Source organism: Gopherus flavomarginatus, chromosome 5 (assembly GCF_025201925.1).
Source record: "Gopherus flavomarginatus isolate rGopFla2 chromosome 5, rGopFla2.mat.asm, whole genome shotgun sequence".
In the NCBI taxonomy this organism is placed as follows: domain Eukaryota; kingdom Metazoa; phylum Chordata; order Testudines; family Testudinidae; genus Gopherus; species Gopherus flavomarginatus.
In genome coordinates this window covers 93,466,551-93,485,689 of record NC_066621.1, presented here as the reverse complement: position 1 = coordinate 93,485,689, position 19,139 = coordinate 93,466,551, and the positions used below count along the sequence as shown (strand labels likewise).

At 44.6% G+C, this 19,139-nt stretch overlaps 1 protein-coding gene across 10 annotated transcripts in view; it reads right to left on the bottom strand.

Moving 5' to 3' along the window:
- SIPA1L1 (signal induced proliferation associated 1 like 1) overlaps window positions 1–19,139 on the bottom strand; it is a 405,747-nt gene that overhangs the window by 157,941 nt on the left and 228,667 nt on the right. For 6 of the 10 annotated variants that reach the window (XM_050953405.1, XM_050953408.1, XM_050953403.1 and 3 more), the window contains one exon: window positions 9,702–9,770. The exons of 2 other annotated variants lie outside the window; for them this stretch is intronic. The gene's annotated coding sequence lies outside the window, so the exon portion shown is untranslated. Of the gene's footprint in view, window positions 1–5,593; window positions 5,661–9,701; window positions 9,771–19,139 lie in introns of all 10 variants that reach the window. 2 more of the 10 variants (XM_050953406.1, XM_050953407.1) reach the window with 2 other exon arrangements.

Here is a 19,139-nt window from a genome sequence, read left to right as displayed (position 1 = left end):
TGGTTAAGAAGAGGTTCAGGTCCCAGGTAGGGGTAGGCCGTTTGACCTGCGGGTATAGTCGCTCCAAGCCCTTGAGAAATCTTGAAACTATAGGGTGAGAAAAAACGGAACTGCCAGCTTCGCCCAGATGGAAGGTGGATATAGCCGCAAGATGTACTTGCAGAAAGGAGATTGCCAACCCCTGCTGTTTGAGAGACCACACGTAGTCCAGGATAGTGGGGACTAATGCAGAATGCGGAGAATGGCCGTGCTGGTTACACCAGTGGCAGAAGCGCTTCCATTTTGCGAGGTATGTCGCGCGCATGGAGGGCTTCCTGCTCCCCAGCAACACCTGCTGTACTGCGGCAGAACAGCGCAACTCCGACTGATTTAACCAGACAGGAGCCATGCAGTCAGATGAAGGGACTGCAGGTCCGGATGGTGCATCCTGCCAAAGTCTTGTGTGATCAGGTCCGGCCAGAGCGGCAGGGGAATTGGGTCTGCCAGGGACAGGTCGAGCAGCATGGTGTACCAGTGCTGCCTCAGCCAAGCTGGAGCGATCAGGCGAGCTCTGTCCCTTCGGAGTTTGAGCAGGACTCGGTGGACAAGAGGGAAGGGTGGAAAGGCATAACAGAGGTGGCCCGTCCACGGAATCAGGAACGCGTCCGACAGGGAGCGACCCTGTAGGGAGCAGAACATCTGGCATTTCCTGTTCATTCTGGATGCAAACAGGTCTATGTGGGGAAAGCCCCACCTCCGGAAAATCGAATGGAGAACGTCCGGACGGATGGACCATTCGTGAGATAGGAAGGATCTGCTCAGGTGATCTGCGAGGGTGTTCCGTACCCCCGGGAGAAAGGAGGCCACTAGATGTATGGAGTGGGCTATACAGAAGTCCCACAGGTGTATCGCTTCCTGACACAGAGGGGAGGATCGGGTCCCACCCTGCTTGTTGATGTAATACATGGCCGTTGTGTTGTCCGTGAACACAGCAACACAACGGCTGTGTAGATGGCGCTGAAACGCTTGGCATGCCAGCCGGACCGCTCTCAGCTCTCGCACATTGATGTGGAGCGTCAGCTCCCGTGGTGACCAAAGGCCTTGGGTGCGCAGGAGCCCTAGGTGGGCACCCCAGCCCAGCGAGGATGCGTCCATTGTTAGGAACATGGAGGGCTGGGGAGAATGAAACGGCAGGCCTGCACACACTCGGGATGACGTCTTCCACCAGTTGAGGGAGCCTAGAACATCCGGCGGAATTGTCAGGATTGTGTCTATGGCGTCCCTGCCCAGCCGATAGACCGACGCGAGCCAGGCTTGCAGAGGGCGCATGCGCAGTCTTGCATGTCTTGTGACGAAAGTGCATGCAGCCATGTGCCCCAGGAGAGCAAGGCAAGTACGAGCAGAAGTGGTTGGAAAGCTTTGCAGACTTTCGACAAGGGAGACTATGGTTTGGAACTGGTGCAGGGGTAAACTGGCCGTTGCAAGGTTGGAGTCCAGCATGGCCCCGATAAATTCTATCCTCTGCGTAGGCACCAGGGTGGACTTGTCCAAATTGATGATCAAGCCTAGATGCACAAACAGCTCCCTGATGATGGCGACATGGCTGAGCACCTGTGCCTCCGAAGTCCCTCGGATAAGCCAGTGGTCGAGGTAAGGGAAGACGTGTATTCGACAACGGTGCAGGGAAGCAGCGACTACCGCCATACACTTCGTGAAGACGTGAGGGGCCGAGGAAAGACCAAAGGGAAGGACAGTAAACTGGTAGTGACCCTGATTTACCACAAAGCGCAGATACCTCCTGTGTGGGGGATAAATTGCAATGTGGAAATATGTGTCCTTCATGTTGAGAGCGGCGTACCAACCTCCGGGATCCAGGGAAGGAATGATAGTTCCTAAGGATACCATGCGGAACTTGAACTTTTTGATGAATTTGTTCAGTCCTCGCAGGTCCAGGATGGGCTGGAGGCCCCCTTTTGACTTGGGGATTAAGAAATACCGGGAATAAAACCCCTTGCCCCTTAACTCCTCTGATACTCCTCTATAGCTCCGATCAAGGGGGGGGGGGAGAAATAAACTGAAGACGGTGTCCAAGCTCCACTGTGCGTAGGACCCAACGATCTGAGGTCAGCTGGGACCACGTCGGAAGGAACGGGGAGAGGCAGTTGTAAAAATGAAGAGGATCCAGGGAGGGAATTGGTACACTGCTCTCGGGCGCACCCTCAAAAGTTTGCTTTGGGTCCCAGCGGTAGTTTGGTGGGACCCGAATTGTTGCCCCCTTGAGGTCCAGACTGAAGTCTGCGGTTCGGGCAGCCTCGTCGCCGGGCAAGATCCTGTCTTGGCCGAGGCGGGGGGTAAGGGCGCTGAGGTTGGGAGCGGAAGGACCGTCTCTTAGTCTGGGGTGTATGCATTCCCAGCGAATGCATAACCCGGTTGTCCTTCAGACTTTGTAGCCTGGGGTCTGTCTTTTGTGAGAATAAACCTTGTCCATCAAATGGCAAGTCCTGGATGGTATATTGTAGCTCAGGCGGTAGGCCGGACGCTTGTAACCAAGATATGCGGCGCATAGCTATTCCAGAGGCGACCGTTCTGGCTGCCGAGTTGGCGGCATCTAAGGAGGCTTGCATTGAGGTTCTCGCGACCCTCTTCCCCTCCTCTAGGAGAGCTGTAAACTCCTGGCAGGAGTCCTGGGGAACCAACTCGGTAAACTTGCTGACAGCTTCCCAGGTGTTGTAGCTTTATCAGCTTAAGAGGGCCTGTTGGTTCGCCATGCAGAGCTGAAGGCCTCCCGCAGAGTAGATTTTCCGGCCCAGCAAATCCATGCACCTGGCCTCCCTAGATTTTGGCGCAGGAGCTTGCTGGCTGTGGCGCTCCCGTTCGTTGACTGACTGTACCACCAACGAGCAGGGGACGGGGTGCACGTAGAGGTACTCATACCCCTTGGACGGCACCATGTATTTTCATTCTACTCCCCTGGCTGTGGGTGGGATGGAAGCCAGGGACTGCCAGATGCTGTCTGCTCTGGCTTGGATCGATTTGATGAAGGGGAGGGCCACCCTGGTCGATGCTTCCGCTGATAATATGCTAACCACCGGGTCCTCCACCTCAGGAACTTCCTCTACGGGAAGATTTATATTCTGGGCAACACGCCGCAGAAGATCCTGATGTGCTCAGAGATCAATTGGCAGGGGCCCTGATGATGATGTGCCCGCTACCGCCTCATCCGGGGAAGAGGAGGATGATAACCCAGGGATGAGTGGGTCCTGGACTGAAGCCTCGTTCTGGGGGACCTCCGTTTCCGGAACGTCATGCTGCACAAGTGGATGTGCAGAGTCTTTCTCTGTAACAGTGGGGGGAGGTCAGCTGACTGTGGCCTCCGAGTGGCTGGAGCGTGCTGGGCCCATTGGCTCGCCCTGGGCTTGGCGACAGGCCCAAGGCATCCAAAAGGACCACTGAGGTGGTCCATGGTCAGGGTGGGCCTGCGCATCTGAACCCCCGTAGGAGGCGCTGTCCGCGTGTGAGGAGGCGGACGGGTGACGCGATGGCCACGGAGGAGCTGATGTTGATTGGGCCAGGTCTCTGCGCCCATAGGGCTCATCTCTACACGGTACCGGTGAGCAATACCGGGAACCGTGGCGGTATCTGGAGCGGGACCGGGACCTGCTACCAGCGCGGTGCCAGGAGGTCGACCGGTGCCTTATATCGTCGTGCCAGGATCGGCTGCGATAAGTACGTCGGTGCCGCGATCTGGACCGGTGCCGAGAGTACCAAGACGGCAACCGGGATCTCGAGAGGCACCGCGAGTACGACCAGTTCCGTGGAGAACAGTACCGGGACTACGAGCGGCGCCGGGATCTTGAGCGATGTCGAGGCCGAGAGTGATCTCGGGATCTGGAGCGGGACCAACGGTGTTCAGTGGTGCCCGGTGAATATGGTCGCACCATGGTGGGCTTGTCCAGCGACTGAATAACCTGCACCGGCGGTGCCAGGGGTTGGGGCAATTCGGGCTCTGTCAGAGAGATTTGGTCCAGCGCCACGGAGAAGGTCTCCGGCGTGGAGGGCGCGATGAGCTCAACCACAGCGTGTGCTGGGGAGCTGGTAGGCACCAGACTCAATGGTTCCTGTGAAGCTGGAATCGACAGTGCGGAGACAAGCGGTGCCGCGGCAGATGACGGTGCCGGGCGGTCCGTCTTGGAGATACGCTCCGACTGCGGAGTAGCTGTAGTTGCCACAGGAGCCTTGTGCTTCTTGCTCCTCGGGGAGAGGGAGCGGTGCTGGCTGGAGGGTTAGGCCGGTGAAGGGTGGGGACGAGAAGCCTTTATCGGTGCCGGGCGGCCCAGTGTGGAAGAGGCGCTTGGTCCCGGTGCCGGAGTCGGTGCCGAGGATGGAGGAGTTAAAGCTGCCTCCATCAAAAGCTGTTTTAGGTGAATGTCCCGTTCTCTCTTTGTCCGGGGCTTGAACGCCCTTGCAGATCCGGCACTTGTCCGCAAGGTGGGATTCGCCTAGGCACTTCAAACAGGAGTCGTGCGGATCTCCTGTGGGCATCGGCCGACGACAGGCCGCACAAGGCTTGAAACCCGGTGAACCGGGCATGGGCCCCGGTACTGGGGGAGGAGAAGGGGCGAGCCCCTGAGCCTCTTTAACTATATACACAATATATATAAAAACTAACTTTAAATACTAACTAGAACTACAGTAAAAGAACTATATACACAATACTATACAAGAGAGTGAATCGCTAGGGAGCTGGAGAACAGCTAAGCAGCGCTCCACTGTTCCAACGACCGACACGGGTGGTAAGAAGGAACTGAGGAGCGGATGGGCCGGCAGGGGTATATATCAGGCGCCATACCGGCGCCACTCCAGGGGGCGACCTGCTGGCCCACCGAGTGTTGCTAGGGTAAAAATCTCCAATAAACATGCACACAGCGCGCGCACACCTAACTGGAATGGATATGAGCAAGCCCTTGAAGAACCTCTACATCCACATAGAGCTGCACAGAAATCAGTGGGGATTCATGAAAGCACAGAAGTCTGCCTATATGGATCAAATGGCAGACTCGAGGCCTCCGGTTGCACATTTAAAAATTGGAGCCCAGAAATGCAAAATTAAGGTTCTAATAGTAACATGGAGTAGGCTGCATTGCAGAGTCTAAAGTATTATGCCATATATTGTATATAAAACATTAAATATATTAAGCTACATATTCACTCAGAAGCACAGGAATAGCAAATACTATCTGTTCTCAGTGTAACTACGACCCCATCAACTGAGATTTTAATACCATCTGATTGGCTGAAGGGGATGATCAGGAAGAATGGCATGTATAGTAAATAGTAATATTCTATTATACATATGGAGAATATTAAAGCAGGTAAAGTGTTCCTATCATTACTACCTCAACTGTAGCACTTTGTTCAAAGAATACAAAATATTTCAAGGTTCTGGGATAGATATCATCAGCTGAGGGAGGTTTCTGTCAATCATGTAGGATGGCAAATTTCCCTCTGAGATCCCCAAACTGGTGGATAACTACATGACGAGGAAGTGTTTATACAATGCCCTCCAATAAACCACGAAGCTTCCCAGAGAAAGAAGATAACCCACACGACATACTTCCATACTGCCTCTTACTCCTATTCTGAAGTCTCAGGGCAGGCCTTTAAACATTATAGAACTGCTTCTGAAAACACAGAAATGAAATGCTCGTCTAGGTTTAAAAATAAAATGCAAATGATTTGACATGAATATACAAACATTAATTTCTGTCAATGAGATTTTTAAACTATGTGATTATGGAAGCTGTGCATTTTTAATGTGGATGTAGGTATAAGCTAATATTATGTCCAGAAAACAAGTTGAAACAGAAAATGTGACTGGGCTGCAGAGACTGCAGCATACCATAGTTTTAAAAAAAAGGATGGATCACATTCTCATTTGAGAAAGTTCATCAATTTGAAAAAAGCAGCAGATGCCAGTTTACTGTACTCCCACTCTGGAGAAAAAAAAGTGATTTATTACAGAAGAAAAATACTTTTCCATTTAACAAGCTATGTTCACCAACAGCATTCAATAACTTATTAAATAATTTATGAATCATGCAATTCTCCAAAATAACTGCCAAACCCCCTTCTATCTTAAATAGACACATGTTCATGTAATTTTTTGAAACTTTGGGCTTTGGAATTTGAAAATGAATAACATTAATGGGAAGCAAACAGCAATATGAAATATGCAATCATAAATAAGCAAGAAAAACCATTTTAATACCTATGAAGCAACAGACACTTGAGGTGCCATGTTATCCTACTCTCAGAATATTTTCCTCCAACAATTGCTTTTTCTAAGTTTCACTCCTTTAGCAGGTGTGGGCTCAACCCACAGTTTTTTGTTTTTTTTTTTCCTTTTATAAAGCAATTATTTATTTTGGCAAAGAACAGAAACGACCACACTGGTGGCTACACAGGAAATGTTGTCTGGTTTCCTCATAGTTTTTCTAAACAAACATTTCAGTTTGAAATAACAGAAGTTCAAACCTGTGTGACTATGTATTGTAGAAGGAGGAGGAAGAAAGAAAAGAATAGAGCTATCCAATCATATCCCCACATATCCCTTCCAGTGTCCCTGGGCATATCAATAGCATGTAGGAAACAGATTCAAAGGCTTCTAACAGAGCTAAAAAAACCCAGCTTGGACAATTGGTTTTGATCCATCTTCAGAAAAACAACATTGACTAACGAGATTAAGTCTCTGCACCATAATCAGATCTAAAATCAGATAAGAGGTTGAAGGAATTCAGATCTCTAGAAATTGTCAGAGCTGTTTCACCAATATTTCTTGATAATCTGCACTAAAAATGGGTTATTAGACTTAGGGCAATGATTGGCAAAATTTTCTATGATAGTTTATTGAGCAGAGGCTCAGCAATCACTTTAAGAGCTCTTGGATAAAATGTTCAAAAGTGACTAAGACAATTAGGAGCCTATGTCCCATTGGCTTTCAGTGACAATGAGGCTCCTAAGTTCGTTTTGAAAATGGGACTTAGGAAATTATTGAAAATTTTACAACTTAGCTTTTCTTTTTTCCTTCTAAAAACTTAAGACCTGAGGAATGCAGAAAGTTAACTTTTCCACAGGTGAATTTGTATAGTTAGCTAGAATATGATAATTTGGTTTGTGGTTAAAGAATTTAATTTCAACGGCCACTTAACTGTTTATACAACAGAGTAAAGATAAGACAAATTGTATTCAGGCTGCTTTAGTAATACAAGACTGTGACTAAGTGTAAATGCAAACTAATTTAAAAGTTTATCAGCAGTCTATAAAAATAAGTGTTTCAGTTTTCTTCCTGGTTACCTTGAGAATGCTAGATTTTCCTATCTCCTCAGGATAAAGGAGCATAACTGGTCTCTAAAGCCTTAAACTAACATATATAATGACTAAGCCTTAATCCTCAATAGCAAAATGCAAAGTAATTGCTTTTCTGAGCCTTATTAACACACACAGATGTGCACACACTGTATTAATAAAATGGGAGTCTTATATAACACTGTTAAAGAGAATTTATATTTATTGACTCTGGTGAATTACATAGCTCTCAATATTCTTCACTATCCTGCTGTCTGGTAAGAAGGACAACACGAAATACAGCTATGTACGAATTTATCAAAAGCATTCTGCAATTGTCAGGATAACTAGCCTGATTGATTCAAAAAGAACAAATAGCTGTTGTGTTTTTATTTCTTTTATCTGACCCAAAAGGGAAAATACATTACAATGTGGAGAGAGCACTTAGGGAATACTAGTGGAAAAAGTTATGTAAGCACAAATTGTAAGAATGCCCTTTCTGATTACCTTGAATTAGAAGTGGGGATGTGTGCTAGAAATGGCCTGTAGAGATTTACACAGCTTTTGAATTGGTTTAGATACTTTGCAAGAAAAGCTATTTAGACCATGTAGCAAGCCAACTTATTCAGTAGAGAGGCTGATGGACCTGTGTCAGTCACTCTTCATTTACATAATTCAGTGGCAATTGTGATCTGCAGAAGGAGAGCATCAATTCTAATAAGCTCACATCCCCTCACCGCAAAAAAAACTATGGACCTTTTGAACACTCACATGTATCAGTCCACCTCTACATAAGGATGTTGTTTCAGGGAACAGGAGAAGTAGGAATCCACAAACTCACTTTTAAGGCTTCCCTGTCAAATATAATAGCCTTTTTGCTACATATAGCATTAGTGTGGGGCTGGCAAGATTTACACTTGCATGAGTGCATGCGATCAAGTTGAGGGAAGGATCTGTAATTAAAAACTGAAGCCTGCATTTTGTCCTAGGAGATTGCTCTTTGGAAAAAAAAAATTGAATTGGACCCCACAGGCAATGAGCCAAGGAAGGCTGATCAAATTCATTGTCTCAGCACTAGAGAACCGAATTTCTGTTAAATCTGTAGGATAAAATTTTCAAATGAATTTAAAATGACTTAAGGTGTCTACAGCTACCCCATATTACACTGCAGTGCAGACTACGGACATGTGAACTGAAGAGCACAAAGAGTTGTGCCGTAGCTGCCCCATGTGAACGTTGCTGACACAAAACTAGAAGGTACCAAGTTTGCGTTAACCTAGTCCTCGAACCAGACTATATTAACACAAACTGGGTACCTTCTAGTTTGCATCAGCAGTGTCCATGTGGGGCAGCTACAGCGCAACACTGATGTGCTCTTCAGTCCACACTGCCACTGAGTGCAGCGTAAACAAGCTCTAGATTTCATGGATTTAGGGCAACTGACTGGGTTGGCATGTAAGGGAGCAGAGGAAGGAGGATATGGAGTAAAGATTCAATGAACTAAGGGGACATTCAGGGAGCTGAGGAAGCTAAGCTGTCTCCTTATTCCCTACACACCTCCCTCCCTACACTACTGACCACTGTTGCCCAAAACCACCTCAGCTCCAATGCCCAACTTCCACAGCCCCTAATCTGTGCACCCTCCTCACTAATTCACCTCCCCATACTAGTTATGAAGAATTTTGTTAAAGACACAAAAATATAAACACTGAAATGTCAAATACAGAAGAGATGACAGGAAATACGGAGTACAAATTCACATGCACTCACAACACGGCAAAGACACAGAAACAGATACTTGTCAAAAACACCACTAACAAATGATGCCAAAAGAAAAGGAAGATTTTATTAAATCTCTTCATGACAGGGCTGCTTTATTCACACATCTTTAAAATGTAGAACCACTAGTAGCTAACTGATAAGAGTGAAGGGGATCCCACCCAACACCTGCTTTGGCAGTTTGGTTTAATAGCAGTCCTTTGCTAAGCTTTGACAATTACTCCCACATTCCCCCCCGAGAGACTAATGGTTTTCTAAAAATAAAATGGAGATTAGCATTTACAGTGAACTGCCTAAGTAATGTACAATTTGACAGAAGGTGAAATTAATCAACTCTGTGGTGTGCTAATGTCCAGATTTTAATTTGAAAGTCCAGATTTAAACTGAACCAATCTAGTTGAACACATTTATGTTTAAATCGATGGCACAAAATGCTATTTTTGTTTTCCATTTCAACAGCTTGGTATCTTAGAATACTGTAGTAAAACTTCTCACTTAACATGGAGCAAAATGATTCTACATGAGTATCACAGGCCTTTGTTTAGCACCTAAAAAAAGCTTACAAAAAAGTGGATTTAAGCAAAAGGCAAAAAACTTACTATCGTTTCATGGCATGTTGGCTAATACACAGAACTAAGCTTCAGCATCCATACAATGAATCACATGACCTGGGAAAAAAGCAGAATATGACTATTAAAAATATCAAGGAGAAAATATATAATACTGACAAATACATCAACTGACATCTTGTAAATAGGATTTCTGATGAAGTTAAAAGAAGAAAGAAAGAAAAAGACTCAAGCTTCTCTCCTTTTCCATTCAAGTGTAAAAATCTTTAAGCCACTGGGGGAACAAAGAGGATGATGGAAATGTTTAAAACACAACAATAAGTCACTTACTTTAAACAACAAAATGGGTGGTCTTTTTAAAAAGGAATATTTAAAAAAAATTACTATTAGAAATTGCACTAAGTATAGGCAGAAATTCATAAGTACTTCTTGATGCTAATTCCTAAGAGAAGAAGACTATATGTAGAGTTTAACTACTATTTTGGTTTAAAGACTTAACAAAAACACATCGCATCACAGAGGATTAGGGTTGGAAGAGACCTCAGGAGGTCATCTAGTCCAACCCCCTGCTCAAAGCAGGACAAACACCAACTAAATCATCTCAGCCAGGGCTTTGTCAAGCCGGGCCTTAAAAACCTCTTAAGAATGGAGATTCCACCACTTCCCTAGGCAATCCACTGCAGTGCTTCACCACCCTCCTAGTGAAATAGTTTTTCCTAATATCCAACCTAGACCTCCCTCACTGCAACTTGAGATCATTGCTCCTTGTTCTGTCATCTGCCACCACTGAGAACAGCCTAGCTCCATCCACTTTGGAACCCCCTTCAGATAGTTGAAGGCTGCTATCAAGTCCCCACTCACTCTTCTCTTTTGCAGATTAAATAAACCCAGTTCCCTCAGCCTCTCCTCATAAGTCATGTGTCCCAACCCCTGAATCATTTTTGTTGCCCTCTGCTGGACTCTCTCCAATTTGTCCACATCCTTTCTGTAGTGGGGGGGGCCCCAAAACTTGACACAATACTCCAGATGTGGCCTCACCAGTGCCAAATAGAGGGGAATAATCACTTCCCTCGATCTGCTGGCAATCCTCCTACTAATGTAGGCCAATATGTTGTTAGCCTCCTTGGCAACAAGGGCACACTGTTGACTCACATCCAGCTTCTTGTCCACTGTAATCCCCAGGTCCTTTTATGCAGAACTGCCGCTTAGTCTGTTGGTCCCCAGCCTGTAGCAGTGCATGGGATTCTTCCGTCCTAAGGGCAGGACTCTGCACTTGTCCTTGTTGAACCTCTTCAGATTTCTTTTAGCCAAATCTTCCAATTTGTCTAAGTCACTCTGGACCCTATCCCTACCTTCCAGTGTATCTACCTCTCCCCCCAGCTTAGTGTCATCCACGAACTTGCTGAGGGTGGAATCCATCCCATCATCCAGATGATTAATGAAGATGTTGAACAAAATCAGCCCCAGAACAGACCCCTGGGGCACTCCGCTTGATACCGGCTGCCAACTAGACAAAGCCGTTGATCACTACCCATTGAGCCTGATGATCTAGCCAGCTTTCTATCCACTTTATAGTCCGTTCATCCAATACATACTTTTTTAACTTGCTGGCAAGTATAGTGTGGGAGACCATATCAAAAGTTTTGCTAAAGTCAGGATATATCACGTCCACTGCTTTCCCCATATCCACAGAGCCAGTTATCTCATCATAGAAGGCAATCAGGTTGGTTAGGCATGACTTGCCCTTGGTGAATCCATGTTGACTGTTCCTGATTACCTTCCTCTCCTCCACGTACTTCAAAATGGATTCCTTGAGGACCTGCTCCATGATTTTTCCGGGGACAGAGGTGAGGCTGACTGCTCTGTAGTTTCCCGGACTCCTCTTCTTCCCTTTTTTAAAAATGGGCACTATATTTGCCTTTTTCTAATTGTCCAGGGCCTCCCCTGATCACCAAGAGTTTTCAAAAGATAATGGCCAATGGCTCTGCAATCACATCAGCCAACTCCCTCAACACCCTTGGTTGCTGTCATAAACAGATAAGTAAGAGTTAATAGAACAGAAGTACTTCATCTCTCTTTTGCCTGTAAAGGGTTAACAAGATCAGTGAGCCAGGCTGTCACCTGACCAGAGGACCAATCAGGGGACAGGATACTTTCAAATCTTGAAGGAGGGAAGTTTGTGTGTGTGCTGTTTAGAATTTGGTTATTGTTCACTCTGGGGGCTCAAAGGGACCGGCCGTGCAACCAGGTTTCTCTCCAATCTCTCCAATACAGGCTCTTATAAGTTTAAAATAGTGAGTACTAGGTAGATAAAGCGAGTTAGGCTTATGTTTGTTTTCTTTATTTGCAAATGTGTATTTGGTTTGAAGGAGTTCAAATGTGTATTTGCTGGGAAGAGTTTAAGTTTGTATTTTGCTGAAAGGATTTTAATTTGTACTTGAATACTTAGGCTGGGAGGGTATTCCCAGTGTCTATAGCTGAAAGACCATGTAACATACTCCATCTTAAATTTACAAAGATAATTTTTACTGTTTTTTCTTTCTTTAATTAAAAGCTTTTCTTGTTTAAGAACCTGATTTTTTTTTATTCTGGTGAGACCCCAGGGGACGGGGTCTGGATTCACCAGGGAATTAGTGGGGAGAAAAGAGGGAAGGGGGAGAGAGAGGCTAATTTCTCTCTGTGTTACGATTACTGTCTCTCTCAGGGAGAATCTGGGAGGAGAAGAGAGAAGGAGGGGGGAAGGTGCATTTTCCTCTCTGTTTAAGATTCAAGGAGTTTGAATCACAGTGATCTTCCAGGGTAACCCAGGGAGGGGAAGCCTGGGAGAGGCAACGGTGGGGGAAAAGGGTTTACTTTCCTTGTGGTAAGATCCAGAGGGTCTGGGTCTTGGGGTTCCCCGGGCAAGGTCTTGGGGGGACCAGAGTGTACCAGGCACTGAAATTCCTGGTTGGTGGCAGCGCTACAGGTTCTAAGCTGGTTAGAGGAATTCATGCTGGTACCCCATCTTTTGGACGCTAAAGGTTCAGAGTGGGGAATTATGCCATGACAGATGCATTAGATCCGGCTCCATGGACTTGTGCATGTCCAGCTTTTCTAAATAGTCCTTAATCTGTTCTTTCAACACTGAGGGCTGCTCACCATCTCCCCATACTATGCTGCCCAGTGCAGCTGTCTGGGAGCTGACCTTGTCTGTGAAGACCAAAGCAAAAAAAGCATTGAGTACTTCAGCTTTTTCTACATCATCTGTCACTAGATTGCCTCCCCATTCAGTAAGAGTCTCACACTTTCCCTGACTACCTTCTTGTTGCTAACATACCTGTAGAAACCCTTTTTGTTACCCTTCACATCCCTTGCTAGCTGCAACTCCAATTGCAGCTAGCCTTCCTGATTATACCCTTGCATGCTTGAGCAATATTTTTATACTCCTCCCTATTCATCTGTCCAAATTTCCACTTCTTGCAAGTTTCCTTTTTGTGTTTAAGCTCACTGAAGATTTATCTATTAAGCCAAGCTGGTTGCCTGCTATATTTTCTATTCTTTCTGCACATCAGGATGGTTTGTTCCTATGCCCTCAATAAGGCTTTTTAAAAATACAGCTAGCTCTCCTGGATTCCTTTCCCCCTCATATTTGACTCCCAGTGGATCTTGCCCATCAATTCCCTGAGGGAATCAAAGTCTGCTTTTCTGAAGTCCAGGGTCCGTATTCTGCTGCTCTCTTTTCTTCCTTTTGTCAGGATCCTGAACTCGACCATCTCATGGTCACTGCTATCCCAGTTGCCACCCACTTCTACTTTCCCTATCAATTCTTCCTTGTTTGTGAGCAGCAGATCAAGAGGAGCACGGCCCCTAGTTGGTTCCTCCAGCACTTGCACAAGGAAGTTGTCCCCAACACACTCCAAAAACTTTCTGGATTGTCTGTGCACTGCTGTATTGCTCTCCCAGCAGATGTCAGGGTGATTGAAGTCCCCCACGAGAACCAGGGCCTGTGATCTGGAAATTTCTGTTAATAGTCTGAAGAAAGCCTCATCAACCTCATCCTTGTGGTCTATATCAGACGCCCACCACGACATCACCCTTGTTGCTCTAGCCTCTAAACTTAACCCAAAGACTCTCAACAGGCTTTTCTCCAGTTTCATATTGGAGCTCTGAGCAATCATACTGCTCCCCTACATACAGTGCAACTCCTCCAACTTTTCTCCCCCGCCTGTCCTTCCTGAACAGTTTATACCTATCCATAACAGTGCTCCAGTCATGTTAGTTACCCCATCAAGTCTCTCTTATTCCAATCACATCATAGTTACTTGACTGTGCCAGGACTTCCAATTCTTCCTGCTTGTTTCCCAGGCTTCTTGTGTTCGTGTACAGGCACAGACAAGCGCTTGGAGCAGCATAAACTACTGTAAAAAAGCAGCAGCAAAGTACTTCCAAGCTCCCCGCAACTACACACCAACCACCTAAGGGTATGTCTACACTATGAAATTAGGTTGAATTTATAGAAGTCGGTTTTTTAGAAATCATTTTTATACAGTCGATTGTGTGTGTCCCCACACAAAGTACTCTAAGTGCATTAAGTCGGCAGACTGCGTCCACAGTACCGAGTCTAGCATCAACTTCCGGAGCGTTGCACTGTGGGTAGCTGTGAGTAGCTATCCCACAGTTCCCGCAGTCTCCACTGCCCATTGGGATTATGGATTGAGATCCCAATGCCTGATAGGGCAAAAAAAGTGTTGCGAGTGGTTCTGGGTACATGTTGTCAGGCCCCCTTCTCCCTCCGTCCCTCCCTCGCTTGCTCCCTCCGTGAAAGCAACGGCAGACAATCGTTTCACGCATTTTTTCCTGGGTTACCTGAGCAGACGCCATACCATGGCAAGCATGGAGCCCGCTCAGCTCATCGTCACAGTACGTCTCCTGGGTGCTGGCAAACGTGGGACTGCATTGCAACACAGCAGCAGCTCATTGCCTTTTGGCAGCAGACAGTTCATTACGATTGGTAGCCATTGTCGTCATATTCCTGGGTGCTCTTTTAGCCTACCTTGGTGAGATTGGTCAGGGGCACCTGGGCAGACATGGGAGTGACTTAGCCAGGTCATCACCATCTTATGCTGAGCACCCAGGAGAGGACGATGGCTAGCAGTCAAACTGCACCGTCTTCTGGTGAGCAGCCAGGAGATGATGACGGCTAGCACTCGTACTGCACCATCTTCTGCCGAGTACCCAGGAGATGACGATGGCTTGCAGTCGTACTGCACTGTCTGCTGCCAGCCTAAGATGTAAAAGATAGATGGATCAAAACAATAAATTGACCCAATTTGTTTTGTGAAATCAACGGCCTGCTAAACCCAGGATTTTGAGTTCAATCCTTGAGGGGGCCATTCTGTGTGACAGTTGTTTGTGTTTCTCCTTGATGCAAAGCCACTCCTTTTGTTGATTTTAATTCCCTGTAAGCCATGTCGTCAGTCGCCCCTCCCTCAGTCAGAGCAACAGCAGACAATTGTTTCACGCAAAACCAGGCGAGGAGGTGACAGCAGCGCTGACAAGAGGGACATTGTGAGAAGTCTATGACAAAGTACGGGCCGGGCAATGTGCACTTCATGCTGGTGAGCTCTGCATGAGCTCTGCAAACATGCTGGCCAAACGAAATGAAATTCAAAAGTTTGCAGGCCTTTTCCTGTCTACCTGGCCAGTGCATCTGAGTTGAGAGTGCTGTCTAGATCGGTCACAATGGAGCACTCTGGGACAGCTCCCAGAGGCCAATGCCATCGAATTGCATCCACACTATCCCAAATTCAACCCAGCAAGGCCAATTTCAGAGCTAATCCCCTCGTCGGAGGTGGAGTAAAGAATTCGATTTAAAGAGCCCTTTAAGTTGAAAAAAGGGCTTCATCGCGTGGACAGGTCCAGGCTTAAATCGAGGTAACGCTGCTAAATTTGACCTAAAGTCGTAGTGTAGACCAGGCCTCAGATAGATTCTAGGCACCTTTACAATGAGAAAATAGCAGCAGATAGTTTGGAAAGGGGACTCTGAGTGAAGAGGGGCAGAAATTAATCAGAGAGCTGATAAGGGAGAAAAATATTGTAGTGATTCAAAGGAAACCTGATTTTACTGGGAGAGTACAAAGGAAGCCTGCAAATATGGAGAACATAGAAGATCCTGATTCTAGACAGGGAGACAGGGTTAGAATGGACCGCAAGTGTCATCTAGTCTAACCTCCTGCCAAGACGCAGGATTTGTATAGAACACAAGATTTCGTAGATGATGGGAAACCTGATTGTAGATGGGCAGTGGTAGTCTGCTGCAGAAGCAAAAAGGGTTTGGAATACAATAGATGAAATCCTGGCTCCACTGCAGTTACTGGAAATTTTGTCACTCACATCAGTGGGACCTGGATTTCACCCAAAATGATGTACTTTAATAACTGTTGATGCTGCATTTCTACATGTTTATTATTATCATATTATATAAACACTGACAATCCTAGAATCAGGGAAGGTTTCCTTAGCAGGGAAAAATATTTCAGTACAAACTTACACACGAGTAGAGAAGGGTTAAAAAAAATTAAGCACTTCATAGTTGTTGTCTATACAGAAATTTATACCCCCCCATCCTGCTTTTGTTAGTATTATTCTGTTCTTCCCCCATCTCCTGTTTCTTGAAACTAACATAAATACAGAGAGATGTACTATCCCCATTCATGAAACGATTACATTATATTTTAGACAATAAAAACAAAGGAAAATGTGATATTGTAGAAAAAATTTTCTTGTATTCTATTTAATCCAGACTAAGTTCTCTTGCCTGTCACTGAATAGCTGAGGCTGAAATGAGTGAATGCTTTAAAAAACAACCACCCTGGCTTGTAAAGAAAAGGTTTTGAACTCTGGGTATGTGTAAGTTAACACATTAGAAAAATCATCTTTTTTAAAGTGATATTTTGTCTAGCACCTTTTGATTCTCTTCATACTTATCAAATATTTCTTCCAAGTGAGTCTTTGTTTTAAATCTTTACAACTGGAAGAACTGCATGTAAAAACAAACAAAAAATGATTTTGGAGACATGATGATAATTATGCCCATGAATATCCTGAAGATATGATAATTCATTAAGGATAAACCTCAAATGAAAGAGGAAGGTATCTTATGAAGAGGATATTTATTTGTGTTTCAATCCCACAGAAACCTATTAGGCATTTATTTATACCTCAGCATTTACTTTTATGTAAGCACTACCAAATAAACTGCAGTGGCGTCATGTTAATGTCTCTTGGCAAAAGGAGTCTGCTTATCTATTCAGCATGATTTAAAATATCATTGAGGAGGCTACAGTTGAAAATAGGAGCCGTGGTGATTTCAATTACTATATCAAGAACTATAAAACATGCTGGAATAACAATTCTTAAAACCAAAAAATTAAGTGGAAAAAGTTAGATTAACAGAACAAGGGTCCTTGATAAGTCCTCTGCAAAAATACATATTTTAATCCTTTTGTTATGTTTTAAATATAGAACAGTCCTGGAATGTTCTTTGATCACAAATTTTGAATCCAATGAGACAATGTCTGAATCTCATAAAGGGATGACACGTTAATTTCAGAGAAAACATGACATTATTCTTGTCTAGCTCTGATCAGTTGTTTGTTACTTGATAAAACAAAGCATTTTTTCTGAACCCTTATGACAGACATTTTACACATTTATGAGTAAAGGAAACCTGTTTTTCTGTAAGTATTGCAACTTCTACATAGTCAACATGGCATTATTAGATTTTTAGAATGTGCTGAAGGGAGTAGATACCTTTATATACAAAGCATTAATTTCAGTTCTGGAAGCTAAGAATCAAATAACCTAACCCGATGTTCATTGCATTTATTAAGTCATCAGTTTGCTGCATGAATTCTAGGCTCCCTCTGTTTCAGTATGGTGCATAAATCAAAGCACAGTGTTTGCTTTCTTTTATATAGTAATAACTTAGCATTTTGGCTTGACCTCTAAATAGATACATCCTTTCTAGAAATTTGAAATTAAGCCAATACAGAGCTCCATTCACTACAAAACCATACAAAGCAAACATGCTTATTTCCTACCATCACATTCAGCTGCTCAGCACTAACCACTATAGAACAATCCACTACAAACAAAAGTTTGGTACACATTTGTTCATTTCTTTCACACACACAAAGGGTTGCCAAACACACAGTTCAAAATACAAACAAAATTATTTGTTAACCACCCACATGTTCAACTGCTGTACAATACAATTATTCAGACAGTGCCTGTCCAAAGAGCTAAAAGGCACAAGCTAACATGCACTGAGAGGTAGAAGAACATGTTAACTTAAAAATTCCTCTCTCCCAACCTATTTTGGATAAATATTTTAGAACAATGGATCTGCAGTATAATTTTGATTGGTAAAAGAGACAGTGCAGTATAAGTAGTTGAAGGGTAAGATACTGCAATGTTATCAAATCTTAGAATTTTTGCCAAAGTCTCAAGTGTATTGAGTCTTTTAAGCTATGTTGAAAAAGATTAAAATACCAAATTTGGGGCAATTTAATGAAGAAATATTTTTGGCCTCAACACAGATTTACCAACTAACAAACAATACATCCCAAATCATTTGATGATGTAAAGACAAAAGGGAGAACCTACACTGAAGTACTTCCTTACGTTTTGCAGTTTAAAGTTTCACAGGTCTGTTAACTATTATTAGAATGATCACATTTTGGCCTAAGTTAGAACATCTATTATTTTGCATATTATGAGCTCTTAAACATAAAGAGGAAATGGAGAGAGGGAGACTATCTCCTTAGCTGCACAGAAACTAAAATACAAAATGGAAGCATTTAACAAACTACCTTGTGTTGTTATGGTAACTAAAAAATGTCTAGAAAGGGAGGAACAAATGGAGAAAACAGTAGCAAGTTCTTCTGTGAATTCAGTTAGATTTCATTATTTTTGTTTTTCTTCATTGTGGGTTCAAATGGAATGGGAGAAAATACTATATAAATATTAAAACATCACCACATCCCAAGATGGAGGTAAACATTTTGATTTTACAGATGGAAAAACAGAGGCCAAGAGATGAAGTGGCTATAAAAACTGACTGATACAACTCACAACTCTGAAAAGTTCTATTCCTCACTACCAAGAAATGGAAATGATTTTGTAGAATGAGCCTCAAAGCTTGGAGGGAAGGCAGGAATTTCTCATTCTCCAACATGAATCAATAATGGCTGCTCAGACCAATTGGAAGTTGATGGCCTTGGCATACCTGTTTAGTCTCCCCGAAAGGTTCCCAATTTCATGTGCCCTCTGCTGGATGGACTCCCAAGTGGTTCCCTAATCTCCTGCAGCTTCTCAGGGAATGTCTACACTGGTGCTGGGAGTGAGTCTTCCAGCCTGGGTAGACAGGCTCACTCCAGCCAGACTCGAGTTAGCTCACTAAACACAGCAATGTAGACATTCTGGCGT